General features: G+C 37.2%; 1 pseudogene; it reads left to right on the plus strand.

Annotated features, from left to right (window-relative positions):
* The first annotated feature begins 238 nt into the window (after window positions 1–238).
* LOC122347988 overlaps window positions 239–13,504 on the plus strand; it is a 62,455-nt pseudogene continuing 49,189 nt past the window's right edge.

Here is a 13,504-nt window from a genome sequence, read left to right on the forward strand (position 1 = left end):
ATAATCGTATGTGTTGTGGGTTGAAGAGAGTGGGGAAAAAACTATCCCAGCCACCTGTTAAGCACGGTGCGCGCTGGTCTGTGGATACGGGGCGTTGTGATGTGAAGAGGAAATGTGAAACAGCGAGTCATTTATGGGCGGGTCCATCCGCCTCTAGCAGTCAGTCCGAGAAACCCGAGAGCGCACCAAAGTAACAAAACACAAACATGGCGCCTACGTACCGCCGTACAGACTAGCGCTGGGCAGAAACAAAGTTTCCAGGAATAAACCCAACGCGCTCGCGTCGCGTGGACGTTTATTTTCGCTCGAGACCGAGTGGACGGCTTGGAAGTTGCAGTTGGCCTACATGTCAACGCGTTTTCTTGGAGTGCTTTGAACAGCTGGTATGTATTGCTGCGTTTGAAGTTGTTTTAATGCAGTCAGACGCCTCGAGCTTGTTACGTTATCCCGGGCTTGTCGTCTCGTAATGTGATATTTTCTCGCTGGTTCTCCGTAGCGCTTATTTGTTTCCACGAGCCGCTCGACGTTTGTTGTTAAAACGTGAATTGCGCTTAGCTTTCTGTTGCCTCGGAAAGTAAGTGTGCTGCGGTCGAGCTGTGTGTGAAGTTGCTCGCGAAGATGCAACAGATGCAACGAAGCTCGTCACAGGCCACGTTTGGAGGGTTACTGGCTGTATGTCAGATATAGAGTGCTGTGTACCTAGACAACACTAAGGGCTAAAAGTACTCGCACGTGATGGTTTAACAGGTTGTTCGCTATTTGAAATCTAAGCGTGTAGGTGATATAGGGTGTGTCTGCGTGCAGGTAAACCTCACTAATAAGGGAACCGCCTGTTTGAAGTTACTCAATGACTGAGAAGTTACTGTTCACCTATATATGTGTGTTTATGGAGAGAGGTGGAAAAAGCGCCAACTCGGTCGTATTAAAATGTTCAAACATTTATAATGTGGGATACATTTATCTGGGGCATTGTTAACCCTTTCGGTGTTAGCTTTGTCTTGGTCAGGGGGTGATTTTTGAGTGCTATGTTTGTTGGTATTGGTTTATAGGTCCTCGTGGTTTGCCGCTCTGTAGCAGAATGCCTGTCTATAATTATACGTAAATACATTGGTAAAGCTAATGTAACATGTCAAAACAGGTAAAAATGTTTATTAGATATATTTACAGAAATTCTAGTGTCAAAACACGTTATATTTGTATGCCATGCAGTGTGTATCAAAATAATATATATATATATATATATATATATATATATATATATATATATATATATATATATATATATATATATACAAACATTAAACTGTTTATGAACGAAACATGCTGTACAGAAATGGTAACCAGTTATAAAATATATGCATATATACATGTATTTGAAATTTTTAATTTAATGTATTTTTTTTGGAAAAGAAGTAGGCCTACATGTCCGTTATTTGCTAACAGACTGGAGAGAAAGAGACATGCTTTTTATAAGACGCTTGTGAAGGCCAGATGGTTTACATTTAGGTGACTGATCAATACGTGTAGTGACCTTGATCTTGTCTAGATTTACCTTGTGTCTGTGCATTATACTGAATTCTGATCACTAGGTTGAAGGTTTTGTGTGCATCTCTATTTTTGCGTGCATGCGCACTGACCTTGTGCCTCATTGCATTTACTCTGCTGCACTTCAAGGTTGCGTCAGGTGACTGTGCAATCATAAAAGGAGCTGTCCTCAGGAGTGTCGTAAAGGTAACCGTGAGGCATTATGGGTATGACAAAAGGCAGGCCATGTGGCAAGAGGGCAGGGCTGCTCAAGTGAAAGGGAAACCCAAAACCACATGGTTATACTTTTGGTGTGCTCACTCTCCCTCTAGTTTAAAAATATTTAGCCTTTGTTGTGTTGGAGATGTGGAATCAATAGTCATGTGGCTGTTATTTTATTATTATTAACTTAAAATAATGTGTCATTTCTTGTGTTATAATATTAATGCTTGGTTGTGGTTGGTCTGTATCTGGTCTGGATCATATTTCACTCAAAACTTCCCTCCAATATTGTAAGAAAGCTGAAATAGGATAATAAAAAGCCTGCAGTGTAGTTATGTTTGTGACACTGTTGCCATGACAGTTTATTACAATTATCTTTTCTGTAAAACAAATGGTCCTGTTTTAACATGGCCTACATACAGAGGGTTTTGAAAGTCATGCTCAACATTTTTCCACGTAGTATTAAAACCAACAAAATTCCAAAATTCATTCAGCTGACAAATAGGGATGAGCGATATGGTCGATATAAAATATATCACAGATATTTTTGGCAATAATATTACCAATGACGGTAATATATATATATATATATATATATATATATATATATATATATATATATATATATATATATATATATATATATATATACACACACACATTTTTTTATTATTATTATATAAATAAATTATTTTCTTCTGTAATAGCAGATAATTTTCCAAGTCATGTTCCAGCAAACAACAATTACACAATAATAATTAAAAGTTTAAAATATATACACAGATTCTGTATTTATACTCTCAATTTAACTTAAAATAAATAAGTTAGGAAAACAATTTTGGGGCATTTGAGACCCTCTTCTTGAATCAAGAATGCATTTCTTTTTTTACTGTACAAAAGACAATTCTTTGAAAACACTGATAAATATTACAGATCCCAATTTAAACACTACGTGTGACTGTTATAGTAAATGTATTGTAATTATTATTATCGTCATACATTTCTTATTTTATTTTAAAACTGTATAAAAATGTTACCTAGCGGCTGGCGAGTAACATTCTTTTAGTGCAGCTTTGGACTTTGAACCCTGTCTAACAAGCTCGTGCAGCGCCGCTGTGATAGACTACATCATAGAGGGCTACATGCAGCTCTTGCGTTTATTAGAAAACATAGCGGTCTGCAGTTTAATTGCTAATTGTTTTAGGCCATTTCGCTAATACGGTCATCAACCAGCATGAAAAAGCTGTGACAGGCATGTAAAAGTTTGAACACATGTGGAAGAACAGAGCTTAAATGTGACTTTCTTCTCATATGTTCATCTATATTATTATCAAAAGTACCTCTAAATAAATACAACAAAACATTTTCTAGCGACCTCTCATGAAATATGACAGTTTATGAGATTAATAGTACACTTTTATTCAAAACTCACTTTAAACTACGACACTTTTAGGGGTGTCCCTGACTAAGAATTGTCATAGTCGAATCAGAATTTTCCAGTCTTGCTAATATTCGACTGATCAATCAATCAATCTCATATTTGGGACCAGAGGGCAAAATATAGCGGCCAAGATCCTCTGTCGGTCACAGATTATGGAAAGTGAAACCTAAAGGGGTGGTTGGATTCATTCAGGCACGTTGAAATATTTATTTGAAGCTTCTTTCTTTTCAGATTCATATTTACAGCATTATTTTAATAGGCTGTATGTTAATTTGCAGGTAGTTCTAAGTGAAATCAGATATTGAGCACCCCCATATAGCCAAAACGGCATGATCATAACGACCGAATCAGGCTCGTCCTATCGAAGAATATCAGGTCACCCCTAATATATATACATAATATACACACAGACAAAATATATGACAAGAATAAATTTGTGAATTATTCAGCAGCAAAATTGTTCATAATCGTGAGTGTACAATAATTTTAGAAAAAGAATTTACATGTGAAAATACTTTTGTTTTAAATGTTTGGGGCAGGTTTTATATAAGACAGCAACATATATAGATACAGAACTTATGAAAGATGCTCCCTTACCCTGTGTCTGTTTTGTCATTTGTCTTCTATTGAGTTGTAGGTGCGTGTTAAATCTTAAACTCTGTGTTTCTAGTGTCCTGCGTCGGCTGGTAAATGTCCAAACGTCTTCCTGTTCCTGAGTTTTGTGTGTGAATCGCAGGGTAACTCACCATACTAAATATAATCATGATACATGCCTCACGATAACAATTATACTATGATAGTTATTATAATCAGTATATTGCAAGACGATTACAATGATACATTATGATCTGTTTAACAGTGAAAACAAAGATGCGAAAATGTGCACGTTTTCTCAATTCAGTTCAAACTGATAGAAAACAGCCTAAAAAGGTGATCTGTAAATCAATTAAAAAAATTTAAGTAAATGTAGCATTTTATTCTTGGGGTATACTTTTCTCTGTGTGAAAACCAACACATTTAATTATATAGCCTGGTACTTTTTAAAATTGACCTGAGTCAAGTCCCTTTTATTTATATATAGTTTTTAACAATACAGATTGTGTCAAAGCACTTAATAGTATCAAATGTGTCAGTAAAGTCAAATGAAAAAAATAAAGTTACTTTACTTTAACTTTTCAGTTAAAGGCGTTTCACCATTGAATGCAAAGAGATCGTTGTCCAGCTCAGTTGAGTTTATGTAGTATCTGTGCAATCAAATCGACAATAATCACTGGAAACCAGGTTTCCCCAGATTAGCAAACCAGAGATGACAGCAGCAAAGGAACCAAATCTCTGTTGGTGATAGAATGGAGAAAGAAACCTGGGGAGAGGGCCAGTTCTCCTCTGGCCAGACCAAACCAGCAATTCCAAGCACAGTAAAGTCAGATTGTGTAAAGGATTCACTGGTAAAGGAGTGCTTTCTCAACCTTGTTTCTTATCATAAAAACGGTGCCCTGCACATGAATGCAGGGAGGAATTAACCATTTACATTGCTTCTTTTGCACGCTGGCTTTGCTACAACACCACTGCTTCAGATCAAACATTTCATCACCTTTTCACAGCGATCGGTTATCATTGGCTGTTTTTTTGGCTCCGTATTTGCATAAAGTCAAGGAATGGCCAAACTTTTTGCCACTCTCAAAGCTTTCTCTGCGCCACTTCCTATCCCATAATGCACCACTCAAGAATTTAAGCTCAACATCTGTAGGAACTGATTGAAAACTCTCGCTCTGTTGCGCTCGCTACGTTTCAATGGAAATGTTTAATCACTCATAGTGAGGGAAATCATTCAGTCCTAGCAGAAAGGTTACTCACGGGCCGAATACAAGCTCTGCAATAACTACGTGATCGACACTGATAGCTGTTTCAAGACACTTTTTGTTTTTCATACATAGACGTGAACTAATACACTGGCAGTAAATCAGTTTATCCTGCAGGTCCTTGTGCTTCCCCGTCTTATTGTATTAATTAAAAATATAAATATCTGGCGTCAGATACAGATTCCTGTGTCGCATAAAGTAGGACAATATCTATCACCAAATCGATATATTGTCCCACTCCTAGAGCAAGACAGACTGTGAATAATCTTTCATTATTAAAATCTGTTCTAATAAGAATAGCTCCAACTGACACATTGTTTATGTGCATTCGTGCATGAAATGATGAGGTCACAGCATGCAGGCGTTCCAGCTGAAGATTTAAAGGGACACACCGAGCCGACGGTCAGGTCTAGTTTGTTGGGTGTGCGTTCCCCTCGGGGCTCTTGTCAGGCTCACGTCGTCGGGAGTTTGCCCAGTTCAACATTAGGACCGTCGGGGAAGGTGACAACTCTGATCGGATGCCTAGTTTTGCGAATGAGTCAGAAGTTAGTCCTACCAAAACTTAAAATTAGTCTTTTACTCACGTTCAAAGCATCCTGGATGCATGTGACTTTCTTCTTTTAGACAGATCCAATCAGAGTTACATTAAAAATTGTCCAGACCCCTCCAAGCCTTTCTGTTGAAATAAGTCGGTGTTTGTTGTCCGTGGCACAGCTCCGGGGGAGTCATTAAAACCCCCCGTAAGTGAATCCATGGATTTTTGTAGGATAAATATCCATGTTTCAAACGTAAAATACACTGTTTTTCCCCTCACTTCTGCTGACTCTGGCAAGAAGAACGTTGCATATGTTATCTTTCAAAACTGCACGGATTTGCTAAAGGGGCATTATTCAAATTGTATCATTTTTTCTTCACTTCAAATCTCAGCACTGTGTAGTATTCACAGCTTTAGGTAAGATGGGGAACGTATGAGTGGGGTTGTAGTTATGTTTTTAAAAATAATGCAAAAGGAACTATAGTTTAATTTTCAAGTTCATTACTCTGTGTGAGTGTTTTCTCTTTGTTTTGTTGTGTTTAAAGGAGGTTGGTGAATGTCTGACCACTCGCTGTGTGTGACAAGTACATCCTGTATTTTTCATGTCTGAGCTAGGTTGGCCAAATGGAAACCATTACTCATGGAAAAAGAAAGAGAGAAAGAAAGAAGAATAAAAAAAAAGTGTCTACATTTTGCTAAAACTACGTGGCAAAATGGTTTATGGTCTTATAAAACTAAACTGAACTTTTGGGCTATAATTTTAAAAGGTATGGCACAAAAACAAAACTGCTCATCAACCCCCAAAAAACCATATCCATAAAGAAGCAAGGTTGTGCAAGAATCATTTTTTGGGGTCTCTTTAGCTCAAACTGGGTCAAAGCAGAAAAATGACCAGTTCTGTCCTGATTCCATCGAGGGTTCTTCTGCTTTTGCCGAAGCTGCAGTGAAAGGGTTAGACACACATGCGCACTAATATTAAGATACTCCACAGCATTCCGTGCATGTTTATGTATGGGCTTTTTCAGTTACATGGACAAAACAAGCTCACGCTTACTGCCGTACAATCACAAAAACGAAGACCACGGAAAAAGTCATGTCCGTAGGCAGAAGGAGGATTTGACCACATGTGCATCTACACTACAACAGAAATCCAATCAGATGCATTTTTGACCACCTCTAGATGTGTTCAAGCTCTAAAGGTTCTACAGATATTACATCTGCTTGTACTTACTTTTTTGTGTAATCAGAAAACAATACTTCTGATTCAGCTTGTCAATGCTTAAATACCATCTGATAAGCACACGTTCTTGTACGTTTTAAAAGTTGTGGCCGCTTGAACCACATCCGCATCTACACTACGAGTGTAATCTGGTCAAATGCATTCTCGAATACTTCTGGAAATGGAGCTCAAAACATTTTTGGACCCTGTTGATACCAAGTCTCTCCTGTGCGGAAATAAAGCTCAATTAAATAAGTTGGTTATTTTCAATAAAAAACATATATGTTAGAATGAAATAAACAATAATGGAGGTTTTTTGACAGTACTTTAAAAAGCTTATATTAGCACGTATTAGATTGTAATCAGAAGTTCTTTCAAACACTTGATGGTGGTTAAAAATAACTGTAAATAAACTATATATCAATTCCAACAGAAAGATGACAATTTCTGAAAATCTTTCAGAGTTTATGATTTGTTTCAAAAAAATTAAACACATTCTACATGTCATGTTTGTAGTTTTTTTTCCCATGTAAGCTATAGCTTATGACCTTTAAGTCAAAACATACTCATTATTTTATGATTTCAATTACTAAATGTTAAATGTAATTTATTAGGGCATTAGGACCTGTCGAGGGGTCTGTTTTCACAGATTCAGTGACCCAATCTAATCATCTTTCAGACATAACTTTGTTTCAATGATGAGCCATAGGGCTGGGTATCATTCCAAAAGTTTTATATCAATACTGGTTCCTAAACGATACCTTTTTCGACGCCCATTTTATGAAATCGGTTTCTACACTATCTCAAAAAAAATTTTTCAGCTTGTTGACATTTATACGCACTCAACGCCTCATCGTCTGAGACACTGCACAATGGAAGAATATATACAATGATAATATACAAAGAAAAACTGATTCTGATCATTTGTATAGAGTTTAGGTGCACTGAGACACATCCACCTAACACTAGATAGCACCATAATAGGAGAATTTATGTTTTGAATCATAACCTTGTGGTCCAAAATATAATACAGATTCTAGATTTATAACTTTTGTCTGTTTTTGTTGGCTTTGATTAGATTAATCTTAGTAGATTCTGTGTCCGATGTTGACAACAATATATATGTTTACATGGACACTTTTTGTTTTTTTGGAATTCGTTCTGATTCCAACGAATCAGAACATAGTTATTATGTGAATTTCATCTTTTGATATGCGTACTCTGCATGAGTTCCCCACTTCCGATTAGACCAGAAGCATCTCATTTAAAAATGTTTTTCCTATTTAAAACTGTTCTGTACTTACAGTGTGTATTAATCCTGACAGAAAACGAGTGGCGGTTTTCTAGGCTGACATGACTAGGAACTATACTCTCATTCCAGCATAATTATCAAGGACCCTTGCTGCTGTACCATAGCCGCAGTAGGCAGAGTGATATCACATTTCAACATGGCACTAAAGCGCTCTCGTACGTTCGAACCATTAGCAGTTTACAAATATCGTAAAGCTTTTGTAATATATGAATATATTTCCTGTTTATATTTCTAATTCTCATAGGGCACTAAATTATTGCAGAACTTTTCTAAACGTCTCATTGTCTTGTGATTTTGTTTTCTGTTCCAACAAGTTTATTCAAACCCTCATTACTGCTGTTGATGGTTGTAGTGCTGCTGCATTGTGTGTTGTTTTTCGGTGCCATTCCTCTCAGGCCTAGCCTTTCTGAATCGAGCCGTTTCATTCTGGGGCCTATTCTCGGCCCGGGCAAGTGAAAGGCTGTGCATGACACAAAGCTACCAGGTTTCTGTCCAGCCCTCTGCCTCCGTCCTGCAGCAGAAAGCACTCGCTCCTTTTGTTCTAGGAGGAGTTTCTGTGGGGATGATCACAAGGATCTGTAACAGGGTACACGGTATGGAATATTTAGATTAGACAAAAACATTTCCATTCACTGCAGCTCTCCGATATTATTCTTGCTTGCTTTCATACATGCGACAGAAGTTTTATTTCTTCTGTCTTTAATGAAAACATTCTGTACATGCCTTTTAAGATTGGTGTTGAGGCTTTTGAGAGAAAGCTAGGTTTAGAGGTGGAGCTAGACAAACAAAAGTATGACTGACTGAAATGGTGAAGCAGTGCTGGATATTGAAATTAATAAAAGGTATTTATAACTTAGTAGATGTGGAAACAATATGGCAGAAAAGGCTTTAGATTTTCCATCTGCCAATGCAAACAACCCAGCAAGAAAAAAAAAGCCATGTAGCTAAATTTGGGGACGTGTGTATGTCTATTCAAATATTATCAAGTCATGTGTTCTTCAGTTCACAGAAGTTGAAAAATAACACAGAGTAAGTGCGCTTGTTTGTTTGCTTGTTTATATTTACACATAACTCTTTGCTATATAGAAGAAGTCCTGCCTTTGTCTGGAGGTCTGGTGTGCGTATTCTAATGTGGCCAGTACTGGCAAAATAAGATTCAATAAGCCAGTTTCTCATTTTTCTGAAGGTTCCAAAGAAAATCACCTCCTGTTAGTACTAGTGTCCCTTAGGACTCATTACTTGGTCCCTTGCTTCTCAGCATCTATATTTTGTCCTCTTTGTCAGTTGTCAGTACCTCTCGAACATAACCACAATTTTTATTCTGACAGTATGCAGATGTACAATCAAATCTCAAATCTGGGCCAGGATATTTCCCATGTGTCACACTGTCTTTGTGAGATGAAGTTGTCTTTGTTTTATCTTTGAATAGTTAGCTCTGACCTATGCTGTCTTTCTTTGTTGCTGAAAGTTGAATTATTCCTTTGACCTTTTTAGATTTTTGTAACACCTTTATTGGAGTCTCAAAGTCTCATATTACCAAACTTCAATATTTCCGTTTACATTATAATTCAGCAGCTGGAATTCTGTGAAGGGGCAGGGTTGTTGATCATATTACTCCTGTTTTGGAATATTACTCCAGGTTAGATTCTGCATTGATTGTGAAGTTCTCAAGTTAACATAAAAGGCACTGCATTTTCTGGCTTATCAGTACTTGGCTGAACTTGTAATTCCCTATACTTACTCTATTTTTGGGCTAACCTATTGAATGGTGATTGGGCTAGCCATTAGTATTAGCACAGAATGGTATCTTAATCTTAAAATTATTAGTAGTTTATACTTCTTATACTAGTAAATATAATAGTTTCATGTTGGCTTCGGTTCACTCCACTCATTTTCTATAGGGTTCCTGACAGAGGACTGGGACGTCCATGGCAGAAGCTTCATTTTGTGCCCAGTGACAAATCTTTTGTGTTGATTTTGATGCTTGATTTGGATTGTTGTTTTTTCCGACCATAGAAGCAAGCACCATTTAAAGTTTTAATCGTCTCTGAAAAATGATGCTGGATTTTATTTTTGAACAAGCAAGAATCTTCAATTCTACAGCTGTGGTCCTTGGAGAGTCTTTGGCCACTCAGTCTCTTCACAATTAGAACAATACAAACACACGTCCTCTTCCATGCAGATCTGTAACATTTTAGTTGATTGAACTCTTCTAGCCACTTTCTATTTCATAAAGCTCCAAAATGATGTTCTGCACATCCGAACTGTACTCTTTGGTTTTACTGTTTGCGATGGTTGATTTAAGGGAACATAGCCTAAAGGGAATGTGTTGCTCATATTTCTAATCCTGTGAAACAGGAAGTCATGACTGGACAATTTAATGCTCCTAGTCACGCTGGCGTGCTAAAAAATTATAAATAGTTGAAAGACGGGATGCCATCATTTTGGTGTCCACATCAGATTACATTTCCAAAAGTTATTTTAAATGCACAAAAAACTTACCCAATCTCATGAATGTGCTTTACAATGGCACAATATTATGTTTATACATGTTTATTTCATGCTATTTACATGTGGAAACTTAACATTGGTTACATGGTTATATGATATTGGTAATTGATATCAATTAGTAGGTTTAGAGGTGTGGGGTAGGTCCATATTAAATGCAGGGCCACAATACTTGTGTCATATGGATGCAAAAACCTGCTCATTCAGGGCAATGCAAATTCTCTCTTACACCACGGTCTTATACATTACAACCAATTAATGTAATATGCAATTGTAACATCTTATTGATATTACAGAAAAAATAGGATTTTTTCACATTGACAGATGTAAATATAACTGTTAGCTTCTACACAAATAAAATACACACTTCCCACTTGCCTAATACGATCATATGCAACCATATGTAAGCGCGCCCTCTGCGCTGTGGATAAATATGCTTTGTGAAAACACAGGTTTACTTCCGTTTCAGTATACTATTCTCAGTAAAGTGTAATTCAAGAAGTGCTGGATGTTTATCTGCTTACACCCAGGGCGTCCAAGACATGGGTGCCTTTGTTTCTTCAGTAGAACACAGACAAAGATTTTATCTGTCGTATAACGCAAGTCAATGGGCACACAATCTTGAAGATTTAAAAAAAAAAACTTAAAAATGAAACTCTGCAGCTTGTGATGATGCATTGATGTCATAAGAAACAAAACAATCGATTTGTGCGAGAAACTGAACAGGATTTATATGAAGTTTTACCTCTGATACACCACAATTGCATTTAATATGCTTTGCAACAGCAGTTTTGTGAACACCCAGCCCTATCAGTAATGACCTTCTGTTACTGTCTTCTGGACCACTGCTAAGTCAGCAGTCCTCTCCATTAGTATGGTTTCAAAGAACAAGAGGTACCTGCAATTTATACCGTAGGGATGGAGATTTAACAGAACTCAAGAGTAAATATTCTAATATTTCACTTTCAAGAGCTGTAAACTCTAATCATCAAAATGTAAAAAACCTTTTTGAGGTCTTTTACTGTACAGGTAATACATCTAGAATGTAATGTAAACTTTTTTTTAAATAGTTTGTTTACTTTTTCTAACTTTTCACAATGCTATATATGTACCTGTGTAAATATATAAGGTATGTAATTTTATAATGCTCACTTTTTATTAGACAGAGGATGTAGGCTTCAGGGAGAAGCAGAAAAAGAAGATAAGCAAAACATTGTAGCTCAGTGCACGGAAAGGTTGGAGCTGTTGCTGTGGTAACGGTAAAGGGCCAAACTATTGTGTCAGATTGAATTGGGGATAAGGATGCTGAGTGCTTCAGGGTGAATTATTTTGACACGTTTCATCTCTGTTTGTATGCATTAACATTTTGCACTAAGAAAATAACTAAACATGGTCCATCATTAGACATTGGCTGGTAAACTCACCAGTGATTGAGCTAGCGGTGTTAATGCAGCAGGGATACATTTAGGTTCATATATATCGGGACACTGACACAACTTTCATAAGTTTACTTTGTATGCCACCAGAACAGAATAATAATAAAAAAAAACAATCAAGATGAAATTGAAGTGAAGACTTCAAAGGGCTGAACAGAAAAAAACAGGAGTTAGGAATTACAACCAGTTTATACACAGTCCCTCATTTTCAGGGGCTCAGATGTAATGAATAATGGCCCTGGATTGTCTCCCAAAGAAGCCCACCACAACTACAGACAGGTGCTACTATCTAACAGTATTACAGCAAGCCTGTCACATTTATGGCAAATGGCATCACAAAACCCATGCTGACAGAAACAATAGAAACCATCACAGAAATTCTAATGATTTTTAATACTAATACCATTAATTACATATAGACATTACAGATCATCAACTTTGAACCATTAAAACCATTACGTAATGATTAAATAGAAGTGAGTTTGGCACATGATTTACTATCTACTCCACTGGTCTTATTGAACAATCACCTTTTGTAGTAACCTTACTAGATTCTGCCACGAAGATACATCTTTCTTTTCATCAAGCTGAATGCAGATTATGTGAACTGATAGTCATCACTTTTCTACTGCACTGTGTTAGGTTACTATGGTCCATATAAACCAGCAGATGTGCTCCAGTAAAAGAGGTCTAGTGACGCCCCTGGCTGAGGCTTTTTCACAATGGAGGCAATGTGAGACTTCAGGCTCTGAGAGATTGTGTCCAGGAACCTGAGTGACTACTGCAGGCACTGTGCTGTTTATGACGCTGAGTTGGGCGAGAGCGGGTTCCTCCTGAAGTCCACTATAATCTCTACACTTTTGAGCGTGTTCAGCTCCAGGTTGTTGTGACTGCACCGGACAGCCAGCTGCTCATGATTTTTGTCCAGATGTTGGAGGATGTACTGCAATCCCATGTTGACTGCATCATCCACAGACCTGTTTGCTCTGTAAGCAAACTGCGGGGGGTCCAGCAAGGGACCAGTAATGTCTTTCAGGCCCAACACAAGCCTCTCAAATGACTTTATCTCCACAGACATTAAAACAACAGTTCTGTAGTCCTTCTGGCTTTTTATCTTTCTTGTCTTTACTTATTCAAGCCTGCAGTAGAACTTGCTCTGAGCTTCAGCCAGCTATTGATTGGGCTGATAATGAGTTTTAAGCATAGTCTTATTCATATAAACTTGGCAAATACAGGTACAAGTTAGGGTTGGGCAGTATGATATAGATTTTGATATGTATTGTTTTGTGCACTTGAAAAATGCATTTAACAGAGACATCAGTAGCAGTATTGCATTTTTGTATAAATACTGGCCATTGTTAATAATAGGCTACTTAGTAAAAAGATGCCATTGAACACATGTAATTTACCATCTTTAAATTGCTTCTGCATTAATTTGGAGGTACAAT

This window comes from Puntigrus tetrazona, chromosome 7 (genome assembly GCF_018831695.1).
Source record: "Puntigrus tetrazona isolate hp1 chromosome 7, ASM1883169v1, whole genome shotgun sequence".
In the NCBI taxonomy this organism is placed as follows: Eukaryota; Metazoa; Chordata; class Actinopteri; order Cypriniformes; family Cyprinidae; genus Puntigrus; species Puntigrus tetrazona.